The 13356-nt window shown below is 38.5% G+C and overlaps 2 protein-coding genes across 2 annotated transcripts in view; both read right to left on the minus strand.

Annotated features, from left to right (window-relative positions):
- Positions 1–12651, minus strand: part of LOC109043475 (uncharacterized) — a 21505-nt gene extending 8854 nt beyond the window's left edge. The window contains exon 1 of the mRNA XM_019060683.2: positions 12308–12651. The gene's annotated coding sequence lies outside the window, so the exon portion shown is untranslated. The remainder of the gene's footprint in view (positions 1–12307) is intronic.
- Positions 1–13356, minus strand: part of LOC109042688 (transmembrane protein 208) — a 231810-nt gene that overhangs the window by 44657 nt on the left and 173797 nt on the right. The window lies entirely within an intron of this gene.

Consider the following 13356-nt stretch of genomic DNA (forward strand, 5'->3'; position numbering starts at 1 on the left):
TCGATGTCGATTTATTGCAATATTATTAATAAAAAAGTCGTTACGAAATCAAATTTTGATTTTATCTGACGCGATTTTTTAAAGATAAAATTACGACAGGATTGAGGATAATCGATCAAATTTGATTATCTTAGCGATTTTATCGCGACAAAATCGTGAACCAATCCCAACTTAATTTCAAAATATCGCCATTTCTCCATTGAAAAATGCTACTTGGGACTAGCAAGTAACATCTGAAACAACAAGTGACTGCTAAAAAGAAACATCAGAATCAATTTAAATGGTTAAGTGTAAAACCAAATTAATATTGAGTCAGTAATTGAAGACATTTTCAATTACAGTCATCAAGTATCTACTAGTACCTGTAGGTAAGTGGATAAAGCTTACCCAAGGAAAATTTTACGTCTGAAAAGACCTAATCGTACGACGAGCCCTGAATGTGGAGTGTATAATATTTCATTGATCAAACTCAATCAATGTATCAAATTTCTGAGCACCGAGTTAGACGTCTATTCTGCCGTTTCATTATAGCTTAAAGCAGTACCTAACTCCCAAATTCTCGAAATCGCGAGGCTCCTCCAAAATTACACTGATCTAACAATAAGTCGAATGAGCAGGCTCGAGCTTTTTCAAAGGAATCAGTAAAATTCATCTTACGATAAACGAAAATTGAGAAAAAGCAGAGACTGCGCAAAATTGACGGCATTTTAGACAAAACAGCGGTTAGTGCACCTTACTCCGCAAGACTTTCGCATACTTTCTGCTGTCTTGTTTAAAATGGTGCCATTTTATGCGAGTTTCCACCTTAAAATTCATTAGAGGCATGTGTTCAAAATGCAAGCACGCTAGCATCCAGAATATAACAAGTACTGATGTCTTGCCTAGCATAAAACGAAATAGGCCCTTTTCAAATGGTTTGAGATAAACGCATCAATTTTAAGCATTTAAACAATTTCTAAAAGTTTTTTTGATATTTATTGACAATTTTACGTAGAGCAGGGAATTCGTTTAATAATCTTTTCCGTTTGGACGCTACTTGGTCCATTTTCTTATAACTTTATTTTTGCACTTACTGCTCTCCAGTGGCAGTTCTTAAAAGTTGTCAACACTGTTTTTACATATGAGTCGCTTTTATATCGCTCTTTGGCGCTTTACGAAGCCTAATCGCCACAAAGCTCGGTCTTCCCACAGGTCATCAGGGAGTTCAACACTGTTTTTCCACTATTTAAATGAATGTAAAATAATCGACTCTTGGAGGGGCAAGTTATCTCATCTAAAATCGATATTTTCAATGGATTTAAATAGGAAAACCCGTGTTGCCAATTTGCGAAAATCGCCCCTGATATAGCATGGTAGGGCTCTGAATGATTGAGAACGCACCGTTTGAATAAAATAAAAGAGGACATCTTGAGACGTCTTTGGAGAGATACGCGATTTTGGCGGGGAGTCATCGATATGTAGATCAGTGCGTTATGGTAACGGCACCTTACCTCTTCTAAATCGATATTTTTAATGGATTTAAAGAGGAAAAACAGTGTTACCAACTTGCAGGAATCACCACCGGTAACATGGGAGGGTTCCGAATGATTGGGAACGCACTGTACACTGAAAAAAAAAATCTCGGTGTATTTAATAAGAAAAGGGTAAAATTACCAAGAATTTAGGGTTCTATTTATTCCCAGTTTCTTCTCGGTAAAATTATCATTTATGGAATTGGTAATTTTACGGAGAAATCTCGGTAAAATTTTTGAACTTTTTCGGTAATTTTACTGGACCCCGGTAAAAACGCCAATATTTTTTATCGACTGTGGTAGAATTACCGAGATAAAATGGCAGAGTTACCGGGAATTGATTACCAATAAAAGTGGTATTCTTACCTGAAAAAAAAAACAGTAAAAATACCGGTTTTTAGGTGAGCTTACCAGTCTGTCTTTGTAAAATTATACCAATAGTTGGTAAAAAAAGTGAGATGGTAAAGGTACCAACGGACCTTGGTAAAAACGCCGAGAATTTTTTTTCAGTGTGTATGAATAAAATAAAAGCGGAAATCTTGAGACATCTTCGAAGAGATACGCGATTTTGGCAGGGAGTCATCGATATGTAGATCAGTGCGTCATGGTAACGGCGCAATCCCGATTAAGAGGGTATTCACCTGTCCACGGATGTTGCCTCCGTTGAGTAAGCGGCACCGGCGACGTAGGCACCCGCACTGCAATCTGCAAGCTGTCAGACCGTGAGAACCTCCGCTTGCGCCAGGAAAAGAAAGCACCGCTCCGAATTCCTCTCACAACCGCAGGGAACACACACAAACCTCCAAGTGCAGCACGAAAGCCACTCTTCGTTGAGGAACACAATCCAAAACAAAGTATGCGCAGAGGTCAGTGGCGTGGCGTGAATTGCGATATATCGATTGTAATGCCATTTAAACCTATGGTAAAGAATCGATTATTAAGGTGTCCGCTGCGAACACCCTGTTTATCGATCCTTTTCCATAGGTTTAAATGGCATAACAATCTATATATCGCAATTCACTCTGCGCCACTGGCAGAGGTGAAGTATTTTGATGACCCCGCTCTGGCTACCAAGCTACACCTATACGGTCTACGGAGAGACAAAGTTCGGTTCAATGATGAACACCAAAGTTTTTCGGTTTGGATAATAGAAGTTTGCGTTTACAGAACTGCAAAGGAAAACTTCGTTTCACTATTAATTGGTACCAAAATTTAGTCTCTGACAGAAGGTTTTTTTTTTTAAATATTTTTTTATTGTAAAGTGAACGATTAAAGTAAAAGTTATTCTCGGGCATTTACCACTTATGAAGACAGCAACATCTCCGTTTAATGATGCTGACTCTGCCCTCTCTGCCGGAGAGAATAATAAGTACACTTAGGTAAAAATGAAGTTTTGAGAGTAAGTGGACCCTGTGTTCTATCCATGTGGAAAAATTTATTGAACGAATCCTCCGTTGAACTAGTTTAAAGTTACCTCTCTGTGACTCACCAATTATTCAGTCCAAATTTTCTGGAAATTTATCCTCCGATAGGTTCTCCGAATCCTTTGTTCTTCGGAAAGTGTTAATAATCATTAAAAAGACTGTAAAACTGCTCGGGTGATTGAAAATCGATGAATTTAACCTTCAACGATTTAAAAAGGCTTTAGAGTTTTCCATTTCATGTAGGCAAGATAAGCAATATACGCTGTTCTTTCCATGCTTGCGTACATGGTGAACTGTTTATGAAACCGCGTGAAGTATCGATTCCAAAATCTAAAATAAGCGTCATTTCTTGAAAAGAAAAAATAAAATACGAATGCCATCTATTAAGGTATCCTTTTTTCTCTCGACTCAATAATGCTACAGAAAAAAAACTAATCGTACCGTTTAAGTCAGTATACTCACAACTTTAATTTAAACCCAAGTTTCTTTTCAAATTGGATCAAAATGAAGGAGTAACTGCAGCGACTTTAACACGGCGTAGAAAAGTAGGCGCTTCGACAAACGAGTGTCATTTGACGCACAAAGAAAATATTGATTGTTTCAAACTTTGATCATGCTGAACCACACGGGGAATCGCCAAGACTGTAAAATGCAGAGATCATTTCAGAGACTTTAACGCATGCGCAAAAGTGGGCGCACCGACAAACTCGAGGTGCTGGACGCATCCTGGGGAGATCTTATGATTTATAAAATTCCTCATACTGAACCACACAAGAGATTTTAAGATCTTTAGTGGCACACATTTGAACCGAGTTTATCAAAAAGGAACCTACCCACATTTTCGGTAAAATTGAGCTAAGAACGCTTTAGAGTTCCACTAGTTGTTTACTTTCTCGCGCCAAAATCTGAAAGTTGAAAAAAAGAAATTATATAGTTTGTGAGAAGAGGGTTAAAGTTGATTTTCTATATTGAGCCTCATGCAGGAATAAAACTTAAAACTTTATTTGCTCACAATCAGTTTAAACTTATTGTGGGTTTACACAAACTGATAGAGGTGAACGCACGGGTTGTAAGACGGGATGTTGGAGTTTTTTAGTCAACGTGAGTTAAAAATTCAGTTTAAAGCTGATATCTCATTACAGAAGGAAAAAACTCACACATATAAGGACAATTTTCCCTCAAAGAGATACGCTTTTTGGAGCAACACTAGTTACGTCCATTCAGGAAGGCAACAGCTTTAAGCTGAACTTTTAACACACGTTGGCTAAAAAAACTCCAACAACTCGTCTTAAACTCTTAATGTGGGTTGGTTCCTTTCTGATGAACTCGGTCCATTTGATCTTTGCCTGTGATTTTCGATCGGCAGAAAGCGCGATTATCTACGGTGCGACTCGTACAGCTGCTAATGGGGCAATGTTGCAACGAGAGAAGGGTTTGTAAGTACATTTTGAGAGAAAACCAGCCGGCCACGTTAAATAACGCAAAAAATTGAGTCCGTAGACAAATTTTCAGCTATTTAAAGGCATAAATTTGCGCCTCGCGTGCTACTTTGATCGTCGAAAAACGCGATTTGCGATGAGTATGACTGATTAAAGTTATGCGAATATGGCTACATCGAAGCATATAATTGAGTATTTGGCACTATTTGGAACATTTTTGGAGGACAACTAGGTTGACCTCGTAGAATTGTGCTAAAATTTGTGACAAATTTTCAGACTCTTAGCCGCACGCCGACCTAATGATGACTCGTCGCTAATTTGTGTGGAATTATACGTGCACTTACTACTGTCTCCCAGTGGCAAATTTGAAATTTGGCAACCCTGTTTTTCATCCATTCAAATTCATTAAAAAGTATCGATCAATGCGAGGCAAGCGGCCTCACCAAGAGTCGATTGTTTTGTCTACGTATACACTGAAAAAAAAAAAAAAATCTCGGTGTATTTACTAAGAAAAGGGTAAAATTACCAAGAATTCAGGGTTCTATTTGATACCAGGTTTTTTCTCGGTAAAATTACCATTTATGGAATTGGTAATTTTACTGAACCGCGGTAAAAACGCCAATATTTTTCATCGACTGTGGTAGAATTACCGAGATAAAATGGCAAAGTTACCGGGAATTGATTAACAATAAAGGGGTATTATAACCTGAGAAAAACGTTGAAAATACCGGTTTTTAGGTAAGCTTACCAGTCTGTCTTGGTAAAATTACCAATAATTGGTGAAAAAAAGCGAGATGGTAAAGGTACCAACGGACTTTGGTAAAAACGCCGAGAATTTTTTTTCAGTGTATTTAAATGAAGAATAAACAGCGTTGCCAACTGTCAAGAATAGCCACTGCCCTCTCATAACTTTCGTTTCTTTCGAGAAAGACGAAGTTTTAGCTAAACCAATCAACTGACTAATATGGTTTATAATGACTGGCTAATTTAAAATAGATTAATCGAATTTTAGGGAGACTCGATTTCGAAAATTCGGGCGTTGCGTTGCTACTCCCTCGATAACATGACATAACTGTATTATTATACGTTGATTGAGTTAAAATTTTGCCAGGTAAGTTTGTCACTGTGAGTAATCCTGCTAAAAACGTCCATGTTGGTACCATGTTTGTTAGTGATAGATGTTACCACGTCAACGTCAACATGGTATCAACGCACCAACCCAGTTCCGCATTGTTCCATGGTTGGTGCCATGTTGACAGCTGTTGGGCGATTTGATCAATCCCATGTTGGTACCATGTTGATACAATGAGAATACAATTTTGGCGTCAACATGGTACCGTGTCTTACACATTAACGTGGTCGTTTTTAGCAAGGTATACTTGGCGGCTTACTTAGCAAAGCTTTACTCAGTAGCTTCACCTAGTGATACTTAACAGTAAACGGTTGTGAGTTTTATGTTATGTTTTTTAGCGTGTAGTTCATGTTAGTCGGTCGCTTGGTATTATAAGTGTTCTTGATGAAACACATTATCCAGCAAACACAACTCCAGAAACATCCTTGATACCTGTTAAGTTTAGTTGATGGTGAGTCGAATAAATTTCCAAGTACAAGTTTGTGACTGTACCTACGCAACAAATCTCCTTAAAATCAGCAGCACCTTCATTCAGCAGCTTACTTAGCTGATTTACTTTATTTCTTGGCTTTAACGGTTTGCCGCTGTTAGTCTAGTCATATCAAGTTTGCTGTCGAGTGAAAGTTTGTTGCTTGACGTCGCTCGTCAAACACATTAGTTTATCGCATAGAACAATTAGTCCAGTCAATCTAGCCAAAAAAAGGGTCTAACCTCGGACAAATTAGCACAAACTTCTCTTGTGTTTTAAAGCGCTCCAAAACATGTCTAGAGCCCCCAAAAAAAAGTTTACCATTAGCCCCCCTCGGGAACACAGTCAAAATTGCGTATGACAAAATGGCGGCCGTCTGAAATAACGGATAAATTGATTGTTGACTTCGTCACCGTTTTCCCGATTTTGCGTGATTCTAGTGCATCCAGTGAAAAAAATCATTCCTGTCGTTTTTTTAGAGTATAAAATTCTGCTCACGAATATATATTAGTTTTTTTAATTTTGACTTGTTGGTGCCGAGCTACGAGGTCAGACACCGAAAAAAAAGACTAGAATTTTCTTGAAATTTCAAGTTTGGTTTGTAACTTTTAAGATACAGCAATGAAAGAATTTTTTCTCTCAAAACTGTTGGTACCATTGGAAAGAGCATGAAATTTTCTTTTGAAAACACATATTACATCAAAATTTAACTGAAGGTTAAAGACCTTTATAGGGCCTTTATGGAATGGTGTCAAATTTGACATTTTTTACTTTTTGTAAATTTTGGCTGGAATTTCGATCAGTGTGAACCTTTTTCCCGAATATTCGACTATTTTTGAAATAAATGTTGTTATTAATTTGATAGCCATGGTACATAGTAAAGGGAGAAGCACTTAGAGGGATGGTGGACCCGGGGGGGGGGGGGGGGGGCTTATCTGATTCGTTCACCGTTTAGACTATCGCAGTTAAAGATTCTAAGAAAAAAACTGCAAAACACCTATTTGTCGGCAGATTTTCATGAAATTTGGTGTATCCCAGTATATCGACCTAGGAAATTCGAATTTGACGTTACTTTCAGTCTGAATCAAAATTCAAGATGGCGGAAAAGAAGATGGCGGCAGTAATTTGTTAGATACCTGTTTATCGACTGATTTGCATGAAACTTAGTAAAACCCTATATTTTGACCTAGAGAATTTGAATTCGGTGTTGGTTCTAACCAGAATTGAAATCAAAGATGGCGGGAAGAAGGTGGTGGCCATAATTTTTAAAAATTAAAGATGGCGCCCATAATTTGGAAACTACTTGTTTATCGCCGGATTTTCATGAAACTCAGTATACCCTGGTATTTTGACCTGTACATTTTGAATTTGATATTAATTGTAGTCAAAATCAAAATTCAAGATGTCGGCAAGAAGATGGTGGAAAAAAGATGGCGGCCTTAATTTGTAACATACCTGTTTATCGACTTATTTTTAAAAGTAAGGAAGAAGTTGCACAATTTTGAAAACGCTGTAATCGCGCTGGTTTCTTTTTGCTACACGCGTAAACGCAAGCGAGAGTAGCCAAATGCAACTCATATGGAGGAGAACGAGTGCGATGTCAGTCTCTTGACAATTGAGCTGTTTCGTAAATAAACCGTTTAATTTAATATTAGAAGTGCAGTTATTACAGTGTAGATAGCAGGAATACTTAAAAAATTCGTAGGAATGAGAAAAATATGCTTGAGGCGTATTAAAAAATTGCCGCTGGCGGGAGGTGATCTCGGGTCTCCCAAATAGGAGACGAGCGCACTGACCGACACTCCAACGAGCTCGATAAAGACTAAGGCGTAAGATTGTTCATTATACATCCGGGATATGAAATGCGCGCGTCAAGCAGCAGTGAGTGGCAAGCAAAATTTGTCATTCCAAATATGTTCGAACAGTTTAAAATGATTTGGGTTCTTACAAATCACATTACCGCGAAAATTCTTTTAAAAATGCTCTCATAAGCTGAGGATGACACGCACTATTTTACCTCATCGAAGAATACCTACTCTCTAAGATGCAACAAAATTATAAAGGCAATTCCAGAGAAAACGGCCTTTTAAACTTTCATACCCAAGTTGTTTTGAAAATTTACTTCCTCACAATATGTCATTACTTTAAGTTCTTAGTTGAGATTCAAAGCCAACGAGTTCTCGAAAACCCTTACCTATTCTCTTTTACTAAGCATCAGAATCGATTCATTGTTTCCCTGTTGCATTGATAGATTGATTGATAATCCGGTGGAGGAAAGAGAGGGGAATTTTTCATTCTTACATCAGTTAAGCAATTTCGGAAAGGACTATTTGAATTACTAATTATCTTCATTTTCCGCTTCCTTTTTGCTATCATGTTTCATTGATTTACAATTGGCTTTAGCAACAGGTTTCCTGATCTCGGTGAACCAGATCTCACATCTTATTTAGTAAACAACACAGGCAAGCAGGCCCGCATACTTATTGAATATATTGAAGGTTCATTCTGGACTTATTATAACACAATACAGATTTTAGAAAAATGTAGAAGTAGATTCAATACTTTGATTTTACTCACCCGTTGAATTAAGATTGAGTTCGATTCCTTTCTCGTAGCGATCGAAAAGCAGACGACAGGAGGCAGGTCGGTAAACTTTCAATTAATGAACTTTTCATTCTAAAGAAAAGCCGGGCATAAAGTGACACAAGCCTGTGTTACGTCACCTAAAGCACAGGTGCTACCAGGCCCGCCACATCCCATCTCGGGCCCTGGTACCAGTTTTCTGGCCCGGGCCCCTAGCACAGAGGGGGGTCCGGGGGGCCTCTCCCGGGAAATTTTTGAAAATTTAAATCTATTTGGACGCATTTTGAAGCTCTTATGATGGAGATTTTCCATCAATTTCTGCAGAATAATTACCTTTTTTTTTTTTACTTTCATCACCAAATACTTTCAAATTGTTCCATTCAAAACATCTATAATTTTTTTTTTTGAGGGGGGCAGATGATACTTTTCAATTCTAGGGGGAGCTGGGCCCCCTTGAACTCCCCTTTCGTACGGTCTATGGCAAGGGAGTTGAGCCATTGAAGTCGAGGATGCCCAGACGAGAGCCTCTTAGCATCCGACAACGAAAGAAAATGAAACGCAGTTACTAAATATATCATTCTACATATACTCAAAATCTTGAAAATAGATAGAAATCTCTAAAAAGTAAGAAAAATTTTATAGTGCCCTAGCGTGTTTTTGAAACTTTATTCACCTTTTGCGGAATTTTTAGGGTAATTTTTTCACTTTTCCCTATATACGAGACAAGGGTTACACATGAATTCGTAGTGGTTTGTCACCTGCGTCACGGGCCCCTCCAGGGCCCGGGCCCCGGTACCAAGGACCCAGTATCCCCCCCCTTGTGGCGGGCCTGGGTGCTACCCGTCTCCCCTGTTGACATCCCCTTCCCGTGTACCTGTACTCGCGTTTTAATCCTTATTTGCGCTTTCGCTAGAGTTGACCGCCCAAAGGTTCCAAACTTTCAATGTTGTATTGAATTTATTATAATTATTAGTTTTAGTATTGATTCCTCCAACGCAAAAAGACCCGCTCCCCGAGCTGCCTTCATTATACAATCCAATCCAATAAAGGGATGGTGCTTAGCATAGAAAATCAACTTTCTGTAAATATTGCCATTTTTGACAATTTTAAATAAAGCCGTGTCAAACACAAAAAATATCGAAATTTTTGAAACAAGGTACCTAATCTTATTGTAAATTTTATGTACTTTCACGTGGTTACAGTGATTTTTTGATCAGACCCCTCTAAAATGCTTAAAAATTAGAAAAATGGAGCTAAAAATGGACTTTTTTCAGAAAAGCGTCAGTTTTGATCCCAGAAGAAATTATCCTACCGGCAAATATAATTACTTGAAAGGATGTTGAACACACTTTTCTAGACCGAAATTTAACGTACTTTTCAGTTACATCATTCATTTTAACTTTAAAGCTCATTTTAAAGCGATAAAATCTCAAAAATAACTAAAAAATTAAATTTCATCAATTTTTTTTTAACTTTTTTTAAACCAAAATTCAGTGCTAGGACCCCTCAAAAAGACTTTACGGCAAACTTCACTAGCCCTATGTTATAGAAAATTTTATGAACTTTTCATTTCTTACCTTGTTTTTTTTCTTAAACTCCTTTTAACACGTAAAAAATAAGAAAAATCGCGGGAAAATTTTTTTCGGGCAAATTGCAATTTTTTTCAACATTGCCTCCGCATTTTCACGAGAGACGCCAAAATTCAAATAAAGGTACATTTCTTACATAAAATTTTATCAGCTTTTTGATGATTACCATGGTTTGATGAAAAAAATTGTTTGCAGCCATGAAAAACCACAAAAACCTGAGAAAAAGCCTTATTATTCAATAATTTGTAAATTTTCACCGTCTCAAAAATTGGCTTCTAAGTACACTTAAATACCTTAAAAAATTTATTCATGGACATTTTTTTAACTTCCATGTGCTATTACATTGGTACCATAAAATTTACTTCAAACAAAAATTACTAAACTTAAAAATTTTGAGTATATGTTAAGAAAGTGGTTCGTAACCGAGCAGCCGGATTTTCCAATAGACAACTTTAACGCCATATCTAACCCTCTTTAAAAAATTCAAACCAGTAATTTCAGGTATGCAATTTGTTGGAAATTTTATGTTCTAAACGATGATTACCGTCGTTGAATCAGATCCTCAGTTTCCAGCTGTCAAAAAGCCGAAAATCGTTGAAATTCTGAAATTTCTAGAGAAATCAGTTTTTAGCGTAATTCCCTTAAATACGCTTTTCAGGTACATGTTGTAAAATTTAAATGAAAACCAGGGTGTTATTTGTCTTGCAAATTTCATTACCTTTCTAAAAAGTATATATAAGTTATACTTTTGTCGAAAAATAATTGATCAAAAGCGCTGGAAACGGAAAAAAACAGCTGAATTTGTAGTTGAATATTGACTTCATGCTTTTGAATGATTCGTCTCACAATGAGGTCATATAAGATGAAAAGGTAAAATGAATGGGTATACTTATGTAAAATTTAGCGTACTTTTCAGTGGTGCCGTTGTTTTTAACCTTAAATTAATTATTTTGACCTAAAATTGGTCAAGAACGCGAGAAATCGTGAATTTTCAGCAGATTTTGCCGGTTGTTGTTTTTAAATATTAAAATTCGGAAAGAAAAAAATAAGAAAAGCCTAAGTTTTGTATATGATTCTTAATCAAAATTTTATGATCTTTCAAACTAATGCCAAATTTTTTTGGTTTGACGCATTATTTTTGAGTTATAAAGGGAAATCCGTATGTACGTCCTCTTTGAAAATTGCCGTAAGCCGCCATTTTGAAAAACTGCGATTTGACCACTTTCCCGGTGGAATTTTTTGGTAAACTTTTTTTTCTGTCTTATTGGGTACCTAGAGACCCTATATACCAAAGGAAAAGTTTGTGCTAATTTGTCCGAGGTAAAAAGCTAGATTGACTGGACTAAATAGCAACAAACGTGATAGCCGCTGAGTTAAACGTTGAGTGCAGTAGTTTGTCAAACACAGCGATCACCAAGAGCATTCCAATGTCGCTAAGATTGTGCAACATTTTTTACCTTGCGAATATAAACTGATCATCTAAATAAGTTTCATCTTTACTCCCGATAAACCATCAATTCGAGACGAAACTTACCTTTGTAAATCTAATTTTCTGCATGATTCCAGTAATTTTTCGCAAAAAGCGTTGTAAATTGCAAAATCCTAGAGCAACATTGGAATGCTCTTGGTTCCCTCTCGCAAAATGCAATCCAAGTAAGTTTATGGCTGTAAGTATGACAAACTTGCTCAGTATATTTAAAGTTTTACTAGGTGGCTCACGCAACACTTATCGGATTTGTTAAGCAGCTTGCTCGGCCGTTTTACTCAGCAGAAACAGTTTGTAACTGTAAGTTTCAATATCGACAGTGTAAATCGACAATCACATAACTCGTTTGCGGTATCTGAAAATCTCCGCCTCTATGTTATTTTTTTAGAGGAGAACAAATTGACATGATTCCTTGAAGTTTTTGCAGAATTTTCTTCGCATAGAGAAGAAAAATCACTGGAGTTTTAAAGAATAGCCGTTGAGTAGTTTTCCGTTTAAAAAATGAAGTGTGACAGGAAGTCTGCGACGTCGCAAATCGAGTTATGTGATTGTCGACTTACACCGTCGATATGCTTTTCTAGTCCGCGTACCTAAGTCTGTTGTTTCTTGCCGTAAAAGTTCGTAAGTTTGCCAGGTGTTTACTCGTCAAAAAAATCGTTCATCACACCACTCACCAGTCATCAATCGATGAGGATCGCCGTTGACCCGCAAGAGTAAATTCCACACCGCTGCCGATCGTGCGTGGCCTTTCACCGTTCCCAGGCGGTTTTTTTTTTCAAAAACTAAAACAGTTCCTCACAAAAACACACGTCGTCGCGCACTCGAGTAGCTGGCCGCGGGTCGGACGGGACGACTCCAGAATCCGTAGCGATCCTGGCGAATCCTGGCACAGCGTTTCCGGGGAGGAGACAGGTAAACACGGACAAGAGAAAGCGCGGTTTGAGGCGGACGGACGGCGCGTAGCGGAGGCAGACACTGAGCGATGCACGCCGAGTCTCCAGTCAACGAACGGTGAGGCAGGTGAGTGGAAAGAGGAAGGAGGAGGAAGAAGGAGGAAGGAGGAGGAAGGAGGAAGAGGAAGGAGAGGCCAGGGACGAAGCGGGAAGCGGCGAGTGGCCAACTCCGTTAGGTGCTAGGCGCGGAGCGCGGACGTTGGGAGACCAGGGCGAGGGGCACAGGTAAAAAAGGAGGGGGCACATCCTCACCAGATAGTGCCGAAACCGGTTCTACCTCGATTAGTTTAATGTAAAATACGTGGACGATGTGGCAGCCTCGAGGGGGCAACAGCTCCGAAATCGGGGGCGCGGGTGGCGGCGCGAAGGAGCGGGGCGAACGGGACCGGTTGTCCCCCTCGCGCTCACCTGAGCACGGCGCTAAGTCGAAAGCGCGTAAGTCCTTATGGCACCGCGCGTGAGTTCGCAGTTTTAGCGCGGTGGAGTATAACCGGCACACGGTGGATCGAGTCAATAGGAGAGGTTAGAGTCCCTTTATCCTGAGAGTCAAGACAATGCGAATCCATTTCTGATTGGTTAACCGGATTTTAGGCCTTCACAGTGTCACAAACGGGAATAAAGATTACATTTTCACCGATTGCAAAGATTATAATCTGGAATGGACCGGGTAATTACGGGTTCGGCAAGGAACAAACGGAATGAGGGAAGGAACGAAGAAAGGAATTCGAGAATGGGCCGATCAAAGATTACGAAAAACGTTCAATTTCTGT

This window comes from Bemisia tabaci, chromosome 6 (genome assembly GCF_918797505.1).
Source record: "Bemisia tabaci chromosome 6, PGI_BMITA_v3".
Lineage (NCBI taxonomy): Eukaryota > Metazoa > Arthropoda > Insecta > Hemiptera > Aleyrodidae > Bemisia > Bemisia tabaci.